Raw genomic sequence first — 25659 nt, forward strand, 5'->3', positions numbered from 1 at the left:
CATATAGTTGCATTATAAATCATTTATAGTGCATTATGAATACAGGGTTCATAGGAAGTGTTGGACATCATCTTGGCACCAACCCTCACCAATCAAGCCCCACCAGAGCGCCAACCACTAGATCAGTTGAAAAAAAACACCATTTGAATCTAATGGTTGAGCTCGTCTTTGTGCTTCGTCTGATGGAGGGATCTATACCTACTGACTGAGGCAATTCTGCAAATGAGGGAGATTTAAGTAACTGCATTATAAAGGCATTATAAATACAGGGTTCATAGATACAGGGTTGCATTCTTTTCTCCAGAGTCGTGATGGTAGAAATCACATGTTTTCCAAAGGTTCCCGAAATCCAGCACCACAAACCAGCAGCGCAGTCTTATCAGGGCAGTTTTTAAAAGGCAGTGCAGGGTCTGGGCATGTATTTTAGAATTGGGTGCAGAGCGTGAGCATTGATTTTCACCTCCTGCGCTATGTGTTGCTCATACTAAAGTAGCCCTATTTGACATTGTTGCAGCCCGGTGGCTATCAATCTGAAAAAAGGCCTCAATGAGACGGCAAGCCAGTAACGCGGCACACAAGCACTCAAGATGATGAAGGCTGTGAAAGAGTGACTGGCCTTTTACTTACAGGCAACTGCCTCTCCCACTGAGCTGTCCTCCAGCGCACGCTTCCCCTACAGAGTGCCTAAAGGACTGCGGGAAGCAAATAAACAGGACTTTTTCCCAATGACGGCTAACAGCAGTTGTCACAATAACACCCAGTATATAAAGCTGCTATATCGAAAAAATGACCCAACTTCTCTTCGAGCCTTGTAACTGTACTGATCACACTTTTAAAGAAACTTCAAAGAGAAGTTAGCACCCGAACATCCCTTTCAGACAGCTTCCTCTTACAGCGTCCACAGTTAATCCTGTTGGATGCGGTTCGTCCTTCTCGTCAGGTGGTATGCTGACATTACCCTGGATACCATGGCTCTTGATGCATCACAAAGACCCAGCAAGACCAGCAAGAAGCACCAACAATTTGTACTCTTTTGAACTCTGGTATGTCACCCATAATGTTATAGTGTGCATTGCAGTATTTAGAGCAGTAAAACCGTGCTCTTACCCTGCTAATTGAACCTTCACACTCCTACAGCTCTTACTGGTGCAATAATGTGCAATTAATGAAGATTGGCCACCAGGCTGCTCCAATTTAGCCATGAAACCTAACATCCCACACTAAAATGACAAGTGTTTCAACCCTTAAATAATGCAAAGAAAACCTGTTTATATTTATATTTAAATTTTAAGAGTTTAGACATCAATATTTGGTGGAATAACCCTGTATTTTAAACACAGTTTTCAAAGCATCTTGGCATCATGTTCTCCTCCACCAGTCTTACACACTGCTTTTGGATAACTTTATGCTGCTTTACTCCTGGTGCACGAATTCAAGCAGTTCATCTTCCTCTTGATTATATTCCAGAAGTTTTCAATTTGGTATTCCAATTCCAATTGGTCTCTTTTTTTTCCAGAGCTGTATATCATTGCTATCATAAGAAAATCCTTTTACATCCCTTTTATTATAGTACACAACAGCACAGCATAAAGGCAGTTGGTGTCAATTATCTTCCGACAATCAATAGCGTAAATACCAGCACGGCAATTTCCCAGAGGCCCACAGCTCTGGGGGTCATAACCTGTAGCCTGGACCCCTTAAATTGCTGCAATTCCAAACCCATGACTCATAGCAGGAAGCTATGACAATAATACAGTCTTGCTATTAACCTACATAAAGGAGTCATACACTGATATATGGAGTATATGGGCAAAAGTATTGGAAGACCATTGTCATTGTTTCTTCCAAAATCAAGGTTATCTTGAGGCTTTCTACCAGCTTTTAAAATTATGCTTTTATTTATTAAGGGAAAAAGCGGTACCACTTTAAAATAAGACTACCTTTATGAAGGTTTTATAAATGGTTTACAATTAGCTTAGTAATGGTTACTAATTAGGTTTTAAATGCCTTAAAATCATTAATAATCAGTTATAACACATACGTAGAAAGGGCAACAATATAGATGACTGTGGGTTCACTATTTGGCAAACAACAGGTCATCGATGCCCTTTCTACGTATGTGTTATAACTGATTATTAATGATTTTTAAGGTATTTACAACCTAATTAGTAACCATTAATAAACTGATTGTAAAGCATTTATAAACCCTTTTAAAGTCATTGACATCTATCAGTCTGGAAAAGGTTACAAAGTCATTTCTAAAGCTTTGAGACTCCAGCAGACCACAATATTCACAAATAGAGAGAACACTGCAAAAAAAGGGCATGGACAGCTCATCCAGGAGGTCCTAAAAGAACCCAAACCAACATTTAAAAAATTGAAGGTCTCACTTAAGGTCTCACTTAGTGTTACAGTATTACTGCAAAAGGGCATGGACAACTCATCCAGGAGGTCCCAAATGAATACAGAACAATATTTAAAGAACTGCAGATCTCACTTAAAAGGTCAAAGTCTTAGTAGGTTAATAGTAAGAAAGAGACACCAAGGGCAAGGGCGCAACCAAGTTATTACTTTTTGGTATAGCGCCAGGTTGGATTGAGTTTTTGGCTTTGATTTTTTTTTTATTAATAAATTAACCTACTTTTTTAGATTACCTCAGTTTATCTTTAGTTCCGTGTTGAACTGTGTCCATGTGGAAAAATGACCAGAAAAGTTGTTGAAATGTTACTTTATTACTGCAAAAGGGCATGGACAACTCATCCAGGAGGTCCTGAAAGAACCCAGAACAATGTTTAAAAACTGCAGGTCTCACCTAAGATCAAGGTCAAGGTGAAAGTCAAAGTCTTAAAGGTTCAATAATAAGAAAGAGACACCAAGGGCAAGGGCGCAACCAAGTTATTACTTTTTGGTATAATGCCAGGTTGGATTGAGTTTTTGGCTTCGATTTTTTTCCCTTAATAAATTAACCTACTTTTTTTAGATTAACTCAGTTTATCTTTAGTTCCGTGCTGAACTGTGTCCATATGGAAAAAAAAAAAACACTAGTTCAAAAAGTTAAAAGAGAGAAAGATACCCTCTCTTTTCAGAACCATTTGTCTCTGCAGTGGAAAAGCAGCTATAGTGTATCAATCGTAAAATGGATTTTTAAATGTTACATTATTACTGCAAAAGGGCATGAATGACTCATCCAGGAGGTCCCAAAAGAACCCAGATCAATGTTTAAAAACTGCAGGTCTCACTTTAGGTCAAGGTCAAGTTCAAAGTCTTTATGGTTAAATTAACCTACTTTTTAGATTAACTCAGTTTATCTGAGCTGTATCCATGTGGAAAATCTACCAGAAACAGAACCTCTGTTTTCAGAACCATTCGTCTCTGCAGTGGAAAAGCAGCTACAGTGTAGCAATCTTAAGGTAGATTTTTGAAAGGTTACATTACTTTAAAAGGGCATGGACAACTCATCCAGGAGGTCCCATTTTTTTTTTTTTAGATGAACTCAGTTTATTTGAAAGGTATCCATGTGGAAAAATCACCAGATAAACTGAGTTAATAACTAAAGATAAACTGAGTCAATAAGTGAGACCTGCAGTTTTTAAAAATGTTGTTCTGGGTTCTTTTGGGACCTCCTGGATGGATAACCTATTTGCAGTAATAACCACCAGAACAGTCACCCTCTGTTTTCAGGACCATTCGTCCCTGCAGTGGGAAAGCAGCTATAGTGTAGCAATCTTAAAGTATTTTTTAAAAATATTACTCTAGTACTGCAAAAGGGCATGGACAAGTCATCCAGGAGGTCCCAGAAAACAGGTAAAAACTGCAGGTCTCACCTAAGATCAAGATCAAGGTCAAAGTCTTAATGGGTTAATAGTAATCGTAAAGTAGATTTTTAAATGTTACTTTATTACTGCAAAAGGGCATGGACAACTCATCCAGGAGGTCCTAAAGAACCCAAAACAACATTTAAAAAAAAAAAAAACTCCAGGTCTCACTTAAGATCAAGGTCAGTCTTAATGGGTTAATAGCAATCGTAAAGTAGATTTTTAAATGTTACTTTATAACTGCAAAAGGGCATGGACAACTCATCCAGGAGGTCCCAAATGAACCCAGAACAACATTTTTAAAAAACTGCAGGTCTCACTTAAGATCAAGGTCAAAGTCTTAATGGGTCAATAGCAATCGTAAAGTAGATTTTTAAATGTTACTTTATTACTGCAAAAGGGCATGGACAACTCATCCAGGAGGTCCCAAATGAACCCAGAACAACATTTTAAAAAAACTGCAGGTCTCACTTAAGATCAAGGTCAAAGTCTTAATGGGTCAATAGCAATCGTAAAGTAGATTTTTAAATGTTACTTTATTACTGCAAATGGGCATGGACAACTCATCCAGGAGGTCCCAAAAAACAGTATATTCTATGCACCAGAGCCTGAAAAGTAAAGTCGGTGAACTCAGAATGACCGCGAGCGGCCGGCTCCTCCCGGCCCACACTGTGAAGCTGTAAATGTGTCAGCACCCACACTTTGCTGTGACCAATCTGGACACTGGCCCCTTCCACGCCAGAGCCTGTCCACCAACTGCTCCTGATAATTAGCTGTAACGCAAAACACAGGCCTAATTAAGGTGTAGCTCAGCACCGGGGTCAGCTCCGGCCCAGAGCCCCACGCTACCGTGGCAGCAAAGACAAATCATCACAGCGTGATGTTTACAATCTTCCCCTGGTGATACGGCAAACACCGGCGGAGTGGCGTTCCGGGAGGACCAGAGGACAGAACCAGGAAAGGTTAATTCTGCTTTTTTTTTTTTTTTAACCCAGTCTGTTCAATCCTTCATCAATGTCACACACATGCACTGTTATCTTCTCTGTGTTGTTCTGTAAGCAGATAAACATGTAGGCAGCTTCACACACACACTTATACACACACACACACACACACACTTATACACACACACACACACACACACACACACACTGTGTTCTACAAAGTGAAGCTGCTATGGGTCAGGCTGATAGAGATCTCTGCTGTGACAGCTGGACTGGTGAGAAGTCCAGATAAACAGGTCAGATGTGAAGTCGTGAAGGAGGAGGAGGCATGACCAGACGCATTAAAACAAAGCAGCAGATATGAACACACACACACACACCCTAACCCTCACACACACAGACACTCGATCTTTCAATTCTGCTAGTATACAATGTCAGGATATGCATATAATTCACTGTAAAGTGTTGGAACTCAAGTAAAAGAAGTATTTTTTTTTAAAGCAAAATTGGATATTTCCCAACATTACTCAACTATTGTATTTTAAGTTAAGGTAGGTTAAGGTAGACATTTGTGGCCATATATTATATACAGCTCTGGAAAAAAAAAAAAAAACAAGAGAGCACTTCAGTATCTGAATCAGTTTCTCTGATTTTGCTATTTATAGGTATATCTTTGAGAAAAATAAATGAGAAATGGCTGAATTAACAATCACAGTGTTCATGCATCTTGGCATCTGGTTCTCCTCCACCGGTCTTACACACTGCTTTTGGATAACTTTATGCTGCTTTACTCCTGGTGCAATAATTCAAGCAGCTTGCTTGGTTCAGTCTGGTTTGATGGCTTGTAATCATCCATCTTCCTCTTGATTATATTCCAGAGGTTTTCAATTTGGTAAAATCAGAAAAAGAAGAAACCCATCAGTTTTAGATGCTCTTATTTTTTTTTTCCAGAGATGTAAGTTTAATCTAATTTTTTTTAGTTGAAGCAACTTATAATAAGAAATTCTAGTCTGTTGCCTATGACACTTCCTATTTAATGGGCTTTTGGCACCTTCAATTAGTATACTGAGTGTGTCTATTGGTTTCTGACACTCACCATCAGTGTGTAGTCATTCCACCCAGGCTACCTTGGGTAAACTTGGGTAGCTTGTAGCCTGGCATGTATGTTGTAGGCTGTAAGAGCAAGCGTCATCAAGCGACAGAGCCGATAACTCTGTGTAATTTTCAGCTCCAAGTATCAAGTGCAAAACACAGATGTGACAAAACCTTATGACCTCTCATAGACAAAGCAAATAATGTTAACCACCTCATAATATATTCATAATCATAAATATAGTAAAACATTTTGACAAGAGCCAAACTGATACAGCCAGATGACAAGGTCACAGCGTCTCAATGCTTCAATGCCAGGAGGGGAGGGTGCTCCTGGTCAGCTGTGGTGGGTAACTACCAACAATGTTTTGAGAAAGGAAACTACAGAAAGGATGTTGGCCACCCAAGGCCCATTGAAGAGAAGATGAGGGTAATAAAATCTGTCCCATCTGAGTTGAAGTGACAGAACTGTTTACTGTGGCAAAGCCTGGGAAATATTTAGAAACGGCCACAACAAAAATACAATTGCTGCTGCATTCCATTTCCTCATGACGACCCATTTAGTGCCCTACAATGGGAATTTGATAGGCACCAGTTGCAAACATTTGGGAACCATTTATATAGGTGGTAGGCGGTTGGTCTCAATGTTTTGGCTCACTGGAATATGATAAATGACCACACAAACACATATAGAAACATGTAAAAAGTGTAAATGTGTGTGTGTGGTGGGGGTGTCTAAGTGAGATCAGTGATACGATGGGGGTGGGCACACAAGCCACAGCCCCCCAAACGCATTTTGTACTGTTCACTCATTAAGAAATAGGTCAAGGATTCCGGCTGCATGCATAGCGACTTGTCAGAATCTCTCAGGCTAAACAGGGGCAAGCCCGTCTGCCTCAGGGAGGGGCGAGAGACAGAGAGAGAGAGAGAGAGAGAGAGAGAGAGAGAGAGAGAGAGAGAGAGAGAGAGAGAGAGAGAGAGAGAGAGAGAGAGAAAGAGAGAGAGAGAGAGAGAGAGAGAGAGAGAGTAGAATAAGATGAACAGAGTGAGTAGAAAGAGATGGAAAGAGAAGAGGAGAGAGAGAGGATGAAGCGAGAAAGAGCAAGACATAAAGAGAAGAGGAGAGAGAGAGGATGGAGTGAGAGAGAGCGAGACATAAAGAGGCAAACAGTGTGAGAGAGAGTGAGAGAGGACAGAGAGAGGATAGAGTGTGAGAGAGCGAGACATAAAGAGAAAGAGGCGAAAGAGAGGATGGAGTGAGAGAGAGCAAGACATAAAGAAAGAGAGAGAGAGGAGAGAGAAAGAGAGGATGCAGTGAGAGAGAGTGAGACATAAAGAGAAGTAGGCGAAAGAGAGGATGGAGTGAGAAAGAGCGAGACATAAAGAGGCAAACAGTGTGAGAGAGAGAGTGAGAGAGGACAGAGAGAGAGGATGGAGTGAGAGAGAAAGCGACAAAAAGAGAAAAACACAAAGACACAGAGAGAGAATGGAGTGAGAGAGAGCCAGACATTAAGAGACAGAGAGAGAGGATGGAGAAATAGACAGAGAGACATAATAAGACAAACAGAGAGAGAGAGGATGGAGTGAGAGAGACATACAGAGATATACAGAGAGACAAAGAGGGAAAAAAGGGAGAATGGACAGTGTGGTGGAAAAAGGGACTAAAAAGAAGGTAAATAGGAGGGAGAGACTAAAAGAGAGACAGACAGACAGACAGACAGACAGATAGATAGATACTTAATTATCTCAAATGAAAATTTAGGAGATCTAGAAAACGCAAAGGGAGACACAAAAGGAGAGAGACTGAAAGCAAGACAGAGAGAGAGAAAAAGAGAGAAAGAGAAAGAGTGCAATAGTGAGAGAGGTAAGGATAGAGTGAGAGAGAAAGAGAGACATAAACATATATATATAGAGAAAGAGAGAGAGAGAGAGAAAGAAAGAGAACAGTGTTGTGGGAGAAGGGAACAAAAAAAAGAAGCTGAATGTGAGAGATAGACATAGAGACATATAGATATAGAGAAAGAAAGAGAGACAGAAAGAGAGAGAGACTAAAAAAGAGAGAGAGAGAGAGAGAATGATAGAAAGAGAGGTAAAGGGCGAGATGCTGGTTAGGTGCAGTATTCACTGGTGACGAGGCACGTAACTAAAAAAAGCTCTGCCTCGTTCATGACCCACCGACCTCACATGCACCGCTCTCCACACGCATGCAGCTCTCACTCAGGCCTCAGGGAGAGCGTGAGTGTGTGTGTGTGTGTGTGTGTGTGTGTGTTGGTGATGAGGTGGTGGATGGGGTGAGGGGGGTGGATTTGTGAGGGTGAGGCATTACGAGTCTGATGTCACAGTGTAGAATTCAGAGGCAGGCGTCGCTAAGGACTCGCTCTGACTGAGCGCGCTCTTCGGGTCAGCAAGCCAGCGAGCGTTACGCCTGACGAGCCTGGAGCCCACAGGGGGCGTCACTGAGCTCTGTTTGGGTGGGCGGGTGTCTCTGTTTGGGTGGGCGGGTGTTTTTTTTTTTAGGGACAGGATTATTGAGCTTATCTGCTCAGCCCTGAGCCCTGCATTCACGTTTACATTAGCATTAGCATTAGCATTAGCATTAGCCGCTAAGCATGAATGTCTGACTGATTGCCTGCTGAATAGTGGCACACACACACACACACACACGCACACACACATACACACACACACACGAGCGATCAGACAGCAAATATTGTAACAGCTCTCGGCTCTGTGGTGTCATCACAGCTGTTGAGTCAAAGACGTACTTAAGAAAAAGAAAAAAAAGAAAAGAAAAAAAAAAGAAAATCCAACAGCAAGTAATTCTAGAGCTATTTCTGTCTGTTCTGTCGCAACAAGCCTCTCTGATCGCCTCAACCTGCCGACCAACTGATGAAGAATGGACGCTTGACTACAGATTTCACCAAATTGAAAAGCTCTGGAATATAATCAAGAGGAAGATTGATGATCACAAGCCATCAAACCACCAAACTGAACTGCTTGAATTTTTGCACCAGGAGTAAAGCAGCATAAAGTTATCCAAAAGCAGTGTGTAAGACAGGTGGAGGAGAGAAAATGCCAACATGCATGAAAACTGTGATTAAAAACCAGGGTTATTCCACCAAATATTGATTTCTGAACTCTTAAAACTTCTTTTTGCATTATTTGAGGTCTGAAAGATCTGCATCTTTTTTTGTCAATTAGCCATTTCTCATTTTCTGCAAATAAATGCTCTAAATGACAATATTTTTATTTGGAATTTGGGGGAAATGTTATCAGTAGTTTATAGAAAAAAAAAATCTAATAAAAAACTGATTCAGAAACTAAAAAGGTCTCTTAGTTTTTTTTGTAGTTCTTTGAAATGAAATGATAAAATTAATGGAAATAATTATCTGTCAGCTGTATCAACCTTCATTTATTTTAATAGTACTTTACTGTATATTAAATTCACTGTACAGCTTTTTGTTTGGATTTCTCTATAAAGAATCAATGGATCCTGCTTCTTTTCTGGATTTCCATTAGATGGGGAAAATTAATCCAACACAAAACCAGGATGAGGTCACACAACAGTGGTAACTTGTTCTTATGGCCTACAACACTGTAGCCAGGCCTGCAAATATTATGTATATGATATCTGTATTTTTCTTTTTTTGCAGCTTTGCATCATATGCATTTTCCTTTAAAAAATACATGTATTTGTGCAAATGTATTTATATTTTTTTTACTATGTTTTTTTTCTTGTTGAGAATTTGTTCTTATTGCACATATAATGCAACCCATTGTTAAATAAAATTGAGCTGCAAACAGTCCTTGCCCTTTAAAAACACTTTATAAATTAACCATTTCTTGTTTATTTACGATTAAATTATAATGAAACGTTTATTAAATGTAAAAAAAAAAATGTAGCATGTTGAAGAAGTTGATTTTAAAAATCGACATAAAATTTAAAACATTGATTCAACCATGAGTAAACATATAGATGCTTCAATGGATGGACTCCATTCAAAACCCATGGAATGGAAAGCGGAGGCTGCTGAGAGGTCCACAAACCCTCCTTAAGCACATAATATCCCCCGATTACCCTTCAGGAAACATCTAATGTGTCCGACCGACGTACGCAGATCAATAGCATGCGCCTGCAGAAGAAGCCATGAGAAGCTGAAAGCCTGGTTTGATGATCTGACTCATTCAGATCCAGCTGAAGAAGCTCACGCTGGGACGACTGTCAGCAGGAGCTTTGACTCCGCTCCGCATGACTTGTAGATCAACTTCCAGGGAAGTGCGAGTCCGGTCTGACTAGTTAACCTTATTGACGGAGGACTGTGTGATGTGGAGACACTGGAGGACCGTCTCTTTAGCCTCCCATCGCCTCATCAAAGGGAGCAAAGCCTCAGTTTAACTCAGTTTAACTCACTGCAGAGACAAAGCACCCTGAATCTCTGAATATATGAATTAACCCCTTAAGCTACTACTACTACTACTACAGCAATAACTACAGTTATAGAGAGCTATAGAGCCGATGAAATATATATGTGATATATATGAAATATATAATGAAATATATATGAAATTTCAATTTCAGATCCAAGAACAGCGTAAAAAACAAGCAGGCATATAAAGTTTTGTGTGTTTTCATCCATTGTAACCTCCTCAAACACCTACCAACACCAAGATGTATTCACTTCCTGTTTCAATGGGGCATCTCAAGAAATTCAACTTTCCGCCATCTTTTTTTTAACCTCGTTTAAGATATCAGCGATTGCTTTGCAATTTATCATCAGGTACATTAATAGTATTCAACAAATTCCTATTGGAGGAGTTTGACAGAGTACTCAAAAAATGTGTGTAAAATGCACATATTTCAAAATGGCCAACTTCCTGTTGGGCGGAGTCAATCATACCAAGAAGTTTGTCTTTTTGATAAGTTTCATGAATTTCCAAGTACCTGTGTGTTCTGACAAAGACTCTAGGAGGAGTTTGAATGAGTACATGTAAAAAAAAAAACGTGTAAACATTTCACATATTCCAATATGGCCGACTTCCTGTTGGGCGGAGCTAATACATGCCAGTTGGTAATATGTGCGGGATCATATTATCTATAATTATACCAAAAATCAAGAATATTGAATTGTTTTTGAGACGACCACAGCTAATATATTAGCCTAAACCAAATGGGGGAGCTGTAGAGTCCTCTAGCTACACAGGACAAAAACAACAAAAAGTTTCCGAGCTTTCCATACATGTCATATAAAATAGGTGGCGCTAGAGAGCTGATAAAATATGAATATTCAAAATTCCACTTTAAGACCAAAGTACAGCCTAAGCCAAACAGGCTTGACCAGTGAAGTTTCATGAGTTTTCAAACATCATAACCCTCTCAAAACTCAGCGGGAATCTTATTTTTTTGCGACTTCCTGCCAAAATGGCCGACTTCCTGTTGGGCGGAGTCAGATAAAACCAAGTGATTCTTGTTCTTTATGAGTAAGTCCCTGCTTCCCTGCCTAGAGAGGTAATCCACATAGGCCTGTCACGATAAGAATTGTTTGTGGACGATATATTGTCCCAGAAATTATTGCGATAAACGACATTTTTGTCATTTTAAAACTATTAACTATTAAATGCCACTGACATAATGATAACAGAATAGCATAAAAAAGGAATTATACACTTTTTAAAAAGATAGCAATCATTTATTATTATTATTATTATTATTATAATAATTATTATTATTATTATTATTATTTCTTCACCTAGTTATTAATGCATGATCAACTAAAATACTGTTCACTGTTATATATGTGAACAAACATACAAATAAACAAAATAGACGATATCACGATGATCAAAATCGATATTACAATTATTGTGACAGGCCTAAATCTACAGTTACAGTAGATACAGAGATCACCAGTGCAATCTGTTCTACCCATACTGCAGCAGAACACGGGGGCGCACAAAAAGGCCAGAGCAAGATTTCAGCACAACACCTATTCCTTTTCTTCTGCTACTTCTGTTTAATAACTGACAATATAATAATAACTTGAGCTCTCAGCAATTAGTCCACATGTCCAAACCGTCCAAAAACAAAGCAAATTATAGTTTTTAGTTCATTTTTAGGCAGAACAATTTTTGGTCTTTTAGTTCACAGCTCATTTTTGCACCTGCTATTCTGGTTCAAACCAAACTGTTTAAAGTCTGAAGGTCTGTATCAAACACAATAGGTGTGAAAGCAGCGTAAGTGTGCGGTCACTTAACTAAACGGACTCTCGGAGCTGTTTCGTTTCCAGAACGTCCACACGTCGTTAATAATTCACGCCGAAATATCCACTTACATAAACACACTGACGTTTCCTTTCATGCCGTGCCATTCACGTTCCTTCAGGCAAACACAGAACTCGCAAATCTCACACACTGTTAAAATAAACATACTATCTGCGAAATGGGATCACATGGTAACGTACATCCATGCTTATGTACATCTGTCTGAGGAAAAAGTACAGAAATGGAGTATTCCTGTGACTGACCAAAGCATGTCACTATAACTACACCTAATGGCGACGATATATATATAATATATATTTTGTTATATGTGGAAATAATTGTGATGAACAATATTTTATATGTCATTTGAAGGCCATATTGTATTTTTGAATATCGTATCACATCAGGGTACTACTCATTTCCCATTATATATATATATATATATATATATATATATATATATATATATATATATATCCAGTATAATATATTTTAATTAAATCCTGGATATATGGAGATATGCATTATTAGTATAATGACCATTTGATAATTGACTTCTATAACAAATCTGACAAAAAAAAAAAAAAAAAAAAAAAAAAATATATATATATATATATATATATATATATATTTATAATATTTAATATATTCATTTTGTTGCAGCAGTGTATTCCTAAAATGTAAATATACAGTAGGTCCAAGAAGTATTTGATCCCTTGCTGATTTTCTTCGTTGGCCCACTAATAAAGACATGATCATTCTATACTTTTAATGGTAGATGTATTCTTACATGGAGAGACAGAATATTAAAAAGAAAATCCAGAAAATAAATCTAAGGAATATATATTAATTGATTTGTATTTCATGGAGTGAAATAAGTATTTGATCCCTTAGTATTCATTAGCAGTTCTGGCTTTTACAGACCAGTTAGACACTCCCAATCAACTTGTTACCTGACCTGAAGCCACCTGTTCTCACTAATCACTTGTGTGAAAAACACCTGTCCACATAATCAGACAGATCACACAGATTTCAAGTCTCCAACATGGGAAAAAACCAAAGAGCTGTCACAGGACCTCAGAGTCAGAATTGTTGACCTTCACAAAGCTGGAATGGGCTACAAAAAGATTAGTAAGGTGTTGGATGTGAAAATAACAACTATTGGTGCAATTATCAGAAAGTTTAAAGAGTATAACATGACAATCAACAGACCTCGGCCCGGTGCTCCAAAGAAGATTTCGCCTCGTGGGGTGGCAATGATGCTGAGAATGGTCAGAAATCGTCCTGCAACCACTCGGCAGGAGTTAGCAAATGACCTGAAGGCAGCTGGGACCACAGTTTGCAAGGAAACAATTGGCAACACTTTGCGCAACAATGGATTCACATCCTGCAGTGCCCGAAAGGTACCCCTGCTGAAGAGAGCACATGTGGAGGCGCGCCTCAAGTATGCCAATGATCATTTGAAAGATGAACCAAGTTATTGGGAGAAGGTTTTGTGGTCAGACGAGACCAAAATTGAACTTTTTGGCCTCAACTCCAACCGCCATGTGTGGAGGAAGAAAAATGCTGCCTATGACCCCAAGAACACTGTGCCCACCGTCAAGCATGGAGGTGGAAGCATAATGTTTTGGGGGTGTTTCTCTGCCAAGGGTACAGGGCTACTTCACCGCATCACTGGGAAGATGGATGGAGCCATGTACCGCACAATCCTGAGGGACAACCTCCTCCCCTCTGCCAGGGATCTGAAAATGGGCCGTGGTTGGGTCTTCCAACATGATAACGACCCTAAACATACAGCAAAGGCAACAAAGGATGGGCTCAAGAAAAATCACATTAAGGTCATGGAGTGGCCCAGCCAGTCGCCAGACCTCAATCCGATCGAAAATCTATGGAGGGAGCTGAAGGTCAGAGTTGCCAAGCGACAGCCCACCAACCTTCATGATTTAGAGAGGATCTGCAAAGAAGAGTGGGCCAAAATTCCCCCTGGTGTGTGTGCTAAACTTGTGGTTAACTACAACAAACATCTCACCGCTGTGCTTGCAAACAAAGGCTTTGTCACTAAGTATTGAGTGTGTTTGGCAAGAGGGATCAAATACTTATTTTCCTCATTGAAATACAAATTAATTAAAATATATTCTTTAAAATTATATTCTGGATTTTTGTCTTGATATTCTGTCTCTCCATGTTAGAATATATCTACCATTAAAAGTGCAGAAGGATAGTGTCTTTATTAGTGGGCAAACAAAGGAAATCAGCAAGGGATCAAATACTTCTTGGACTCACTGTATATACATATATATAAAATACGCACATGTACTAAAAAAATGCATGTAATAAATACATGGTGAAGGAGGGTTTTTTTACCCGGTTGCCAGTTTTTAATGGTCTCTCTAGTTCTAAATAAATATGAGATCCTAATATATGATAAAAAGTCATTTATTCTGTGGTATAGCTTATATTTTATAAAAGTTTTATAGATACTGTGGTATATAGTTTTGGGCGAAGTTCAGAAAATACATTTAAAAATACATTCGAACAAACTTCAGAATAATTGAATGAACAAATAGAGTTAATATATGACTCCATACGGTGTTGAAATAACTCTAAAATATAAACTTTTGGGTAGATTTATTTGAATATATTTTCATATACTCATTTCATATATTCAGTGAAATACAAGTATCTCTAAAACAGTAGAGAGAAACTTTACAGGAGAGATGTAAAAAAAATAGCTTGTCAATGTAAAAAGAGTTTATTTTTTATTTTTTTTATTTTTATTTTGAAGAGTTTCTATTGGTCCGTTCATCAAAAAAAAAAAAAAATTGGTACAGTGTAAAGGACAGTTTGTCTGTTTAAATTTAAGTTCATGTAGTAAACTAAAAATCGTCAAAAATGAAGATACTTGTTTTTCACTGGACAGCAACGATGTGATATCTCTGTCAATTTTGCTGTGTAGTGAAGACATCACCAGGCCTTGATCGCCGTCACCTGAATATATGAGTATATACGCCCTGAAACTGTACAGAGCGAGGCAGGAGGAGGAGCTGACTGTGCGGTAAAGCCCTGATGGTACGATTCTCCTCCTTCTATACGGCAGATGCTGGTTATTCTAATGCAAATGTTGGGCAATCTTCTGCTTGAAGCAGCATTCATTTCCCCCGCGGCTAATGCCCCGGCTGGACGTGCCGTACCGACACACAGTGAGATTTGTGAGCGGCCTACATCTGCTACTCCAGACAGATGACCTAATGTAAACTATAGAGTTTACGTTAAAGAGTCATTCCAGCCATTATTCCGTCACATTATCATCACAGAGGAGCGCTAATGCAGTGTGTAACGACTATAACTTGAGTTATAGAGTCCTTTATAGAGCCCAGAAAAAAACTGAATGAACTGAATAGAAAATATTTCATTTTTAATAGAACTTTTGACTTAGTTTAGAAGAACTGGACCACAACAGATGCTCTTTCTAACTGTGTTACAATAATAAAATAATTAGAAATGAACATTAGGTATGGGTGACATACCAGAGTTCAAAAGAGGACAAATTGTTGGTGCACGTCTTGCTGGAGCGTCTGTGACCAAGACAGCAAGTCTTTGTGATGCATCAAGAGCCACGGTATCCAGGGTAATGTCAGCATACCACCAAGAAGGACCAACCACATCCAACAGGACTAACTGTGGACGCTGTAAGAGGAAGCTGTCTAAAAGAGAGGGATGTTCGGGTGCTAACCCGGTTTGTATCCAATAAAAACATAAAACCACGGCTTTCGTTGTCCAACCCCTGTATCTCTGATGTATTCATATATATATATATATATATATATATATATATATATATATTGTGGCTGTCACACTTTAATTAAATACCTCCTCAAAACACTCAACTTCACAGTAGATCAATGTAATTGACTGAGCTTGTCAATAAAAAAAACTGTTAAAATGTTGAAAATCAGAAATATGAGAATGTAAAACTACAAAATAAGCTACATTCTTTTCACTTTATTAGTGCTGAGCTCACATCCAACATATAAAAAATATATATTTCCAGATATTTCCATATACAAATCAGCTTCCTTGATGCTTAAATCAGCACTGGACTACAACAGCTTCCCCTTAAAACTGAACTTGTGAAAAAAAATAAAACTGTTAAAATGATGAAAATATAAAATATATGACATGGCAAACTATAAAATAAGCTACTAATTATTGCTGACCATCTACACATCTGACTGCAGACACATTTCCTCTGCATACCTTACCATCAGACCGTCAGAACTACTTTAATTTTTACTTTATTAGGGCAAAGCTTACATCCAACATATAAAAAATATGTATTTCTAGATTTTTCCAGATACAATTCAGCTTTCTTGGTGCTCAAATCAGCACTGGACAACAACAGATGCCCCCCAAACTGTGTTACAATGATAAAATCAATTTATAGTTTAAATCCAAACTGTTTCTGATATATCTCTGATATATTCACATATATTGTGGCTGTCACACTTCACACAAACAACTCTTTAAAACACTCAACATCACATTAGACACAAAATAAGAGCATTTGTACTGGTCCACTGTTAAAGTAATGCAATTGTCCGAGCTTGTGAATAACAATAAACTTTTAAATGATGAAAATATAAAATATATGACATGGCAAATCGATAAAACAAGCTACTAATTATTGTTGGCAATCTACAAATCTGACCGCAGACACGTCTACTCTGCAAACTTCACCATCAGCCAATTAGAGATACTTTATTTAACAAGTGCTAAACTCATATCCAACATATAAATATATATATATATATATATATATTTCCAGATATTTCCATATACAAATCAGCTTCCTTGGTGCTTAAATCAGCACTGGACAACATCAGCTTCCCCTTAAAACTGTGTAACAGTCATAAAATCAATTTGTAGTTTAATTCCAAACTGTTTCTGATATATCTCTGATATATTCACATATATTCACATAATCTACAAATCTGACTGCAGAAACAGTTCCTCTGCATACCCTACCATCAGATTGTCAGACCTACTTTCATTTTTACTTTAATAGCATTAAGCTTACATCCAACATATAAAAATATATATATTTCCAGCTTTCTTGGTGCTTAAATCAGCACTGGACAACAACATCATCCCTTAAAACTCTGTTACGATGATAAAATCTGCATTACATTACACACAATTACATTTGGAGTCTCAGGGGAATGAGGGAATACGATAAGCATCAGACATATCAGCATCATTCAATAATTTATATTTTAATCACCACTGCCTCTGATTTATATCGCTGATGTATGAACATATATTGTGGCTGTTGCACTCCTCAAAACATATATCTCCCATATATCTCAAAACACTCAACAGACGCAAAATAAGACAAAAAAACGTCTATTTTACACAATAACCTAAAACAGCTCAACTTTCCTTAGAAGTCAGTGGAAATATATGTAATTTCTACTCAATTTGCAGCATTTCTAATGGAATCTCCATCATGAAATGTAAGATTAAACTGCCAGATTTAGATTTGAAAATCAAAAAGTCAGCACAAATCAGCAAAAATTGAGATTTCTTGCATGCCAACGATGATACTAATATTCTGCATGCAAGTGTCTATGAAAAACAATTAAATAAAGTTAATAATTAATACATAAATACATAAATAAAGCACATTTCATGCATAAGTTACTAAATAAGATGGAAGTCTGGCTGCAGACATATCTGTACACTACTACTCACTATCACTATCACCATCAGACCATCACAGCTCCTTTATTTAACAGTAGTGCTGAATGAATTCACGACCAAGGTTACGCAGCTCTGAGGGCTAGTCTGAAAATGATTTAAAATTAAAAAAAGATCCTATAAAAGCGTATTTTATCAGTACTGACTCTGATATAGGTCTGATATACACATATATGTATGTATATATTTATATTTATAGGAAAGGCAAAACCATCAAACTTTTAATAATACAAAGTCAATAGGAATATATTTGATTTCAACTCGTCAACACTTGTCTGTGTCTATCCATACTGGAACATTAATCTGTATTTCTGAACTCAATTATATATTTTTTATGCATTTTATTTCATTTTTAATGAAATACATCTGTACAAGCTAACGAGCTTCCTATTCAAGTTCAAGTTGCAAATCGTCGCTGTCCAATGAAAAACAAGCTTCTCCATTTTTGGCGATTTTTAGTTTACTACATAATTTGAACCGACAAACTGTCTCTTACACTGTACCAAAATTTTTTGATGAACGGACCAATAGAAACTCTTCAAAATGACCTGAAATAAACTCTTTTTACATTGACTTCCATTAAGAGTTCACAAGGTTTTTTCTCTCTCCTGCAAAGTTGCTGTTTTGGAGATACTTGTTTTTAATTGGACAGAGATGATATGTTTTAAAAACGATGAGGGTACATTAATTATCTAATCAACTAATTATTAACTGACACTGGATAAGATTTGATTAATCGTTACAATATTTTCTAAACAAACATCTCAATGTCTCAATTCTTTAATTTATTAGCATTTATAACATTCTTTAACATTAAGTAGCACTTAATAATGTTTAATAATGCCTTGTTGAAACATTAATTAACAATTAAACAATATTTATTGCTGTTATTTTGTGTACCATTAATATAAAGTGTTGCCGATGAGTTAAAACGTGCCATAGATTGTTATAGGACCTGTGCTCATAGGAAACAATGATGGAAGGAAATTCTGCTTGAAATAGTTGCCAACTAATCGATTCAACTAATCGGAAAAAAGAATCGACTAATCGACAGATAACTAAAAAAATCATCTACTAAAATAATCGCTAGTAAATGCAACCCAACAATAATCACAGACTAATCGTCTAATCAGAGAAATAATCGCCTAACCCACCGATTATTCGACTGATAAAATAATCGTTAGTGGCTGCAGCCCTACACATGATCCAGTAGAGTGTCTGTCAGCACGAGCTGGTGCATCCTCCAGCAAAGCATGCTGACCGGGGCACACAGATAGCACCTTATTAGTAGGCTATTCGTGGCCACGTCCTATCATCACTTTCCCTTTTAAACACACACACACACACACACACACACACACATGCAGCATCACGTGTGTGTGTAGTAATAATATGCTATACAGAGTTATAGCCCATAGTATATATGTATATTTATATATACCTATCAGCACTCACCTGACGCGGAGCAGCAGCAGCAGCGCGCGGCTCATCTCTGCGCTCGTGCTGATGGTGGTGGTATCTGTCTGTGGAATCCTCCTCTGTCTGTCAGTAGTGCTTGTCCTCTCTCTCTCCTTCTATCTCTCTCTCTCTCTCTCTCTCTCTCTCTCTCTCTCTCTGTGTGTAAAGCGCGCGGTCTCTCTATGTCTCTCTCTCTCTCCTTTTCTTTCTTCACATCAGGTAGAAAAGACAAGATACATCCATCCACAGAAGAGCCGGACAAGATAGGAAACCCTGCACGAGGGCTCTGAAGAAGAAGATGATGATGATGGTGAGGATGAGTCTCTCACTGAAGAAGCAGCCTCAGAAGCATCACTGGAGCTCGAGATGCAACAAACTATCAAATCGCGCGCACGCACAGCTTTACATTACGTATGCACGCGCGCACACTCGCGCTCCGTGTGTCTCAGAGCGCAGCGGTGTAAAGCTAGGTGTCTGACCGGCCAGCAGCGCGCACTGCTCCGCTACACTCCCTCACCGGAGCCGCTCTCCCGCTCTCTACTCCCGGGCTGCAGCAGCACACTGGCTGCGGACATCCACAGCACACACGCACGCACACACACAGCACACACGCGCGCACACGCAGCACTACGTAGCCTATACACACACACTCTTTCTCTCTCTCTCTCTCTCTCTCTCTCTCTCTCTCTCTCTCTCTCTCTCTCTCTCTCTCTCTCTCTCTCTCTCTCTTGCTCTCTTGCTCTCTCGGACGGACGGTTACACGCCGGAGTGCTGGCACGAGCTGCCTAACCGGAGCCTGACGGTGTACGGCATGACACTCTCTCACTCACTCGCTCTCCCACTCACTCTCTCTCTCTCTCTCTCCCTCTCTCTCACACACACACACACACACCCTCATTGAGACTCTCTCTTTCTTGCGCGCGCGCTCATACACACCTTCTCTCTCACACTCTCTCTCTCTGTCTCTCTCTCTCTCTCCCTCTCTCTCACACACACACACACCCTCATTGAGACTCTCTCTTTCTCGCGCGCGCTCATACACACAGTCTCTCTCTCTTTCTCTCTCTCTCACACACACACACACACTCTTTCTTAGACACACACATGCATAGACTCCCTCTCTCTCTTACACACACACATACTGTCTCTTTCTCTCTCTCACACACACACACACACACACTCTCTTTCTTAGACACACACATACATAGACTCTCTCAAACACCCACATAGACTCTCTCTCACACACTATGACTCTCTCTATCTTACACACACACATGCATAGACTCTCACTCTCTTACACACACACATACTGTCTCTCTCTCTCACACACACACAGACTCACTCTCTTACACACAGACTCTCTCTCTCACACACACACTCAGACTCTCTGTCTCTCACATAAACACACACACACACACACACACACACACATAGACTCACTTTGTCACTCATTATGTGTCAGCATACTGCAAAACACTTCTTACTGTAATAAAAAAGTAGTTTATGTTTAAAAGTATTTAACAATAGTTAAATGAATAAATAAATAAATAAATCCAGAAAAATAAGCGACAACAGTTCACAAAACACACAAATAAATAAATAAATATATAAATAATGAAACAAGTTTACAAACAAATGACCACATAGGACAAGAGAGAGAGAGAGCAGACCACAAACCACTGGTTAATAAACCAGTAAATGAACAATAAACAAAAAACAAATAAATAAATAAATACATACATAAATAAAATAAATAAATAAATAAAAAAATAATAAATAAATAATAAATAGAAAAAAGAAAAAAGCGGCAATAGCAGACCACAAAACATGTAAATAAACAAATAAACAAATAAATAATACATAGAAAAAAAAAAACAGCAACAACAGACCACAAAACATGTAAATAAATAAATAAATAAAACGAAAAAAAAAGCTGCAACAACAGACCACAAAACATGTAAATAAATAGATAAATAAATAAATTCATTAATTGATTAATTCATTCCTCAAATCTAAGTTCTTTGTAGCGTTTTTCTTTTTTCTTTTTAAAAAAATATTTCATAGAGAACTGAGCATTAAATCTACATATTAAGCTATTAAGAAATGCATTGTATAGAATCATATAGAACAGACCTTACTGGCCACGTTTTTTTTTTTTTTTTTTTTTGCAGGATAAGGTAAAGTATTAAATAATGTTATTTCCGTATTATTAGATCATGAAATACATATTTTCATGTTACGTGACACATTTTAGCGAGAATAAAATATTTAGGAAGTGAAAAGATTTAATGGATGAGAGAGAGAGAGAGAGAGAGAGAGAGAAAGAGAGAGATAGGGACCCAGTGCCTGTCAGTAATTCTGTTAGTGCAGTGCCATCTATGGGCAGAAAACTGTAATTACAGCAGTTTATTCAGTGGACAGACTTGGATATAAAGCAGGGTAAATATTAAAATATTAACAGCAGCTGATGGATTTCTGGTTCTGTGTATTGCTCTTTCTATCACAATACTTTACCACCTTCAATAAAAACGCAGTGCATCATTTAGCAATACATAAATATGAATAGATATAGTGGGAGCCTGAACAGTCCCTATCCACCAATTTCTGTGGATACATTCTTTACATTGTGTTATAGGTAAATGTTTGAGTAAAATGAACATTGTTGTTTTATTCTATAAACTACTGACAACATTTCTCCCAAATTCAAATTCAATTAGAGCATTTATTTGCAGAAAATGAGAAATGGCTGAAATAAGAAAAAAAGACGCAGAGCTTTCAGACCTCAAATAATGCAAAGAAAACAACAAGTTCATATTCATAAAGTTTTAAGAGTCCAGAAATAATCAATATTTGGGGGAATAACCCTGGTGGTTTTTAATCACAGTTTTCTTCATGCATCTTGGCATCATGTTCTCCTCCACCAGTCTTACACTCTGCTTTTGTATAACTTTATGCTGCTTTACTCCTGGTGCAAAATTCAAGCAGTTCAGCTTGGTTTGATGGCTGGTGATCATCCATCTTCCTCTTGATTATATTTTTTTTTTCTAACAAACTTTCATATATGAATTAAATATAAAATGCAATTCTCAGTATATCATACAGGTAACACAGAACTAACATCAGAAAATACGGCTTGTTCTTATAGCCTACAACATTCTGTATAGCCCAGGCAGTTATAAGTTTAAGTTTATTGCAATGATTACATTAAGTTGTTTTTACTCAATAGGATGCAGTAGACAAAACAAGTTTACCTTTAAGATAGCCCAGGGGGGAATTACTACAAACTGATGGTTAGTGTCAGAAAATGGGGGACACACCCAGTATGCAAATAGATTGTGCCAGAAGCCAATGGAAAAGAAGCTGTTAATGGCAACAGACTAAACTAATATGTTGGTTACACTCAAATATCTCAGTTTGAATGTATATGTTTAGAAATATCCAATTTTATGTAAAAATCTGATAAAGGGGTTGGACAATGAAACTGAAACACCTGGTTTTAGACCACAATAATTTATTGTGGTGATGGACAGTTCTGGTGGAAAAAGGAGAATTGAGGTGCACACTGAATTCTGTCGTGATTTGATCAGCCGTGGTTTTATATTTTTTATTGGATACAATCCGGGTTAGCACCCGAACATCCCTCTCTTTCAGACAGCTTCCTCTTACAGCATCCACAGTTAATCCTGTTGGATGTGGTTAGTTCTTCTTGGTGGTATTATATGCTGACATTACCCTGGATACCGTGGCTCTTGATACATCACAAAGACTTGCTGTCTTGGTCACAGATGCTCCAGCAAGACGTGCACCAACAATTTGTAATAAAGTAATAAAGTAATAAGTAATAAAGTGTATAGAAACAGGAAAGTGGTGCAACTTATAGGGAAAAGTTTTTAGGTTTATATTTGGTCAACATTTTCTGGTATATTTTGGAACTACTAAAAGTCACACAGCCCAGTTTTTTCCATGTTTTTTGCAGGTTGCTGTGTACCATCAACCCTGATCTTTTTTTTCAGTCTAAAGAAATAGATTTCACATTAGCCTGAACTCTCTGTCTTCGCACTCTTCGCAGAGGAGAGTGGAGAATAGAGCTTCGCAGGGCCCACTTATCCTGTGATCCATCAATAATTTAGAGAGGGAAGGGGACTGATGGCAGCCATCAGAAATATCGCAGAACTGCCAGGGGGACGGCGACATTGAGCAACTGGTATGTAAGTACACTAAAAGCCTCGGCCTCCTTTAAAAGACGGAGTCAATACCTGGAGGGCGTCCATATTGAAGTTCCACAGCACTAATCTTACTCATTCTGCGGTGATCAAATACAAGGTTTTCTCAATCCATTAGTCGCCAGGCGCTCTGGAGGAAGCAGAGCGAGCAGGACTGATGAGAAACAGTTAAAATGACCCAGAAAAAGTTATTGTGACTTGAAGACATGAAAGCGGACATTTGCTACAGGAAGTATTCTCTCCAAAGAAGTGAGTAGCATAAAGTCATCCAAAAGCAGTGTGTAAGACTGGTGGAGGAGAACATGATGCCAGGATGCATGAAAACTGTGACTTTGGGACTTGGCTATGTTGAAACCAATTTAAAGACAGGAAGTTGCACCATTCACCAGTTTGCCAAGGACCCATGGAAGCAGTTTGTATATATATATATATTGTTTTTTGGTGCAGCAAGAAAGACCTAGTAACAAGCTCGAATATTTGGTTAATACATAAATCTCTCAAATTGTACTATGTATTTTTAAAAAAAAAATGTATAATTCAACATAGCCATGTTTATTATGCATCATGAACTGTGATTATAATGCATTAATAGCTGTGTTTATAACATGTTATACATCAATACCAAGAAACTCAGTCCCAGCTTGCAGACTGTATTATGACTAAAAAAAGCTTCCAATTTATAAACACACTCTCATTAATTCTATCAATATATATATATATATATATATATATATATATATATATATATATATATATATATAATATATATAATATAATATTAGTTATAGTCAATTATAGTGTATTATAACAGGTCTTTGTGCGCTCTAAGTAAAGTGCCAGACTTTCATTGTGGGACTTCATTATTAACGATAGATATATACTATTTTAACATTATGACTTGATCACAAGTCATAATGCTTAATAAACATGGCTATAGTAGGTTATGCGTTTTTATAAATATGTATAGCCATGTTTATAATGCCTTATGAAGGCATTATAATGTGTTATGAGTATGTTTATAGAGTCTTATAAAGAGGACATTCATAGAAAGCGTTACCATATAAACTATTTATTTTAACGTATATATTATAAGCACAGCTTTTAAAGTGTTATGATCACTGATCAAGTCGTAATGCTTAATAAACAATATAGTCATGTTTACAATGCGTTATGAATGCATTATAATATGTTATGAATGCGGTTTTTAGAGTCTAATAAAGATGACATTCATAGAAAGGGTTACCATTTTTCTTAGTGTGTAGTTAAACAACCTCCCATATTAAAAAAAAAAAAGAATGTTATATTTCTAACATTTTTTTTTTTTTCAGTGTAAAAAGCTTACCCACAGAAAAGAAGAGAAGTGCCGAGTTGGAGGGCTGTGCAGCTGCGGACTTGAAAGCTCGCATGCTGGGCCTCCGCCACAGAGGGCCCTGATTCAAGGTTGGCTCAAGTGCCAGCGCTGGAACGAATGCTATAATTGGTACAATCCGTGAAACATTATCTCGGGGCTGACCTTGGCTGAGATGGTACGATCTGAGCTTAATTACTGATGATTGTTCAACTCTGATAGGCAATGAAGGCGCCCAAATTGGGTTCAAGTTCCAGATGTCGGGAAAGTGAGACGCATGTAAAATATGTCAGGAGAGCAGGAGCTCAATTAAAACCAGTTCACGACTTCTCCGCCGCCGGTTCGCGGGACAATTACCAGTCGCTCCGGCAAGGGAGGGGTGGTGTGCATGGTTTGGGTGGTAATGATTTCGAGGTTGTGCTCAGTGTCAGTGTAAGTATTTTTCTTTAATCTCGAGTCATATGTCACAATGCATCGAGATTCCTGACTGGCTGTAGAGTGACACAAACTGCTTTTGGCTCTAACAAGGACAGAAAAAGGAGTGGGAGGCCCCGAAACACAACTGTGCAAGAAGATCTTGGAATATGTTAGATTTTTTTTAAACATATTTCTTTAATCTCGAGTCATGTGTCACGATGCATCGAGAGCCTGACTGGCTATAGAGGCTAAAGGCAAAATAACCAATTATTACCAATGTATTACTGACAAGACACACACCTATAATCACCAGCAGGACACTCTCCAGACCAGCCATTACCAAGCGC

General features: G+C 38.0%; 1 protein-coding gene across 1 annotated transcript in view; it reads right to left on the bottom strand.

The window, feature by feature from the left end:
• plxna2 (plexin A2) overlaps positions 1-20518 on the bottom strand; it is a 410426-nt gene extending 389908 nt beyond the window's left edge. Inside the window, exon 1 of the mRNA XM_049486476.1 lies at positions 19322-20518. The gene's annotated coding sequence lies outside the window, so the exon portion shown is untranslated. The remainder of the gene's footprint in view (positions 1-19321) is intronic.
• Between the last annotated feature and the right edge of the window lie 5141 nt (positions 20519-25659).

The sequence above is a fragment of the Astyanax mexicanus genome, chromosome 13, assembly GCF_023375975.1.
Source record: "Astyanax mexicanus isolate ESR-SI-001 chromosome 13, AstMex3_surface, whole genome shotgun sequence".
Taxonomy (NCBI): domain Eukaryota; kingdom Metazoa; phylum Chordata; class Actinopteri; order Characiformes; family Acestrorhamphidae; genus Astyanax; species Astyanax mexicanus.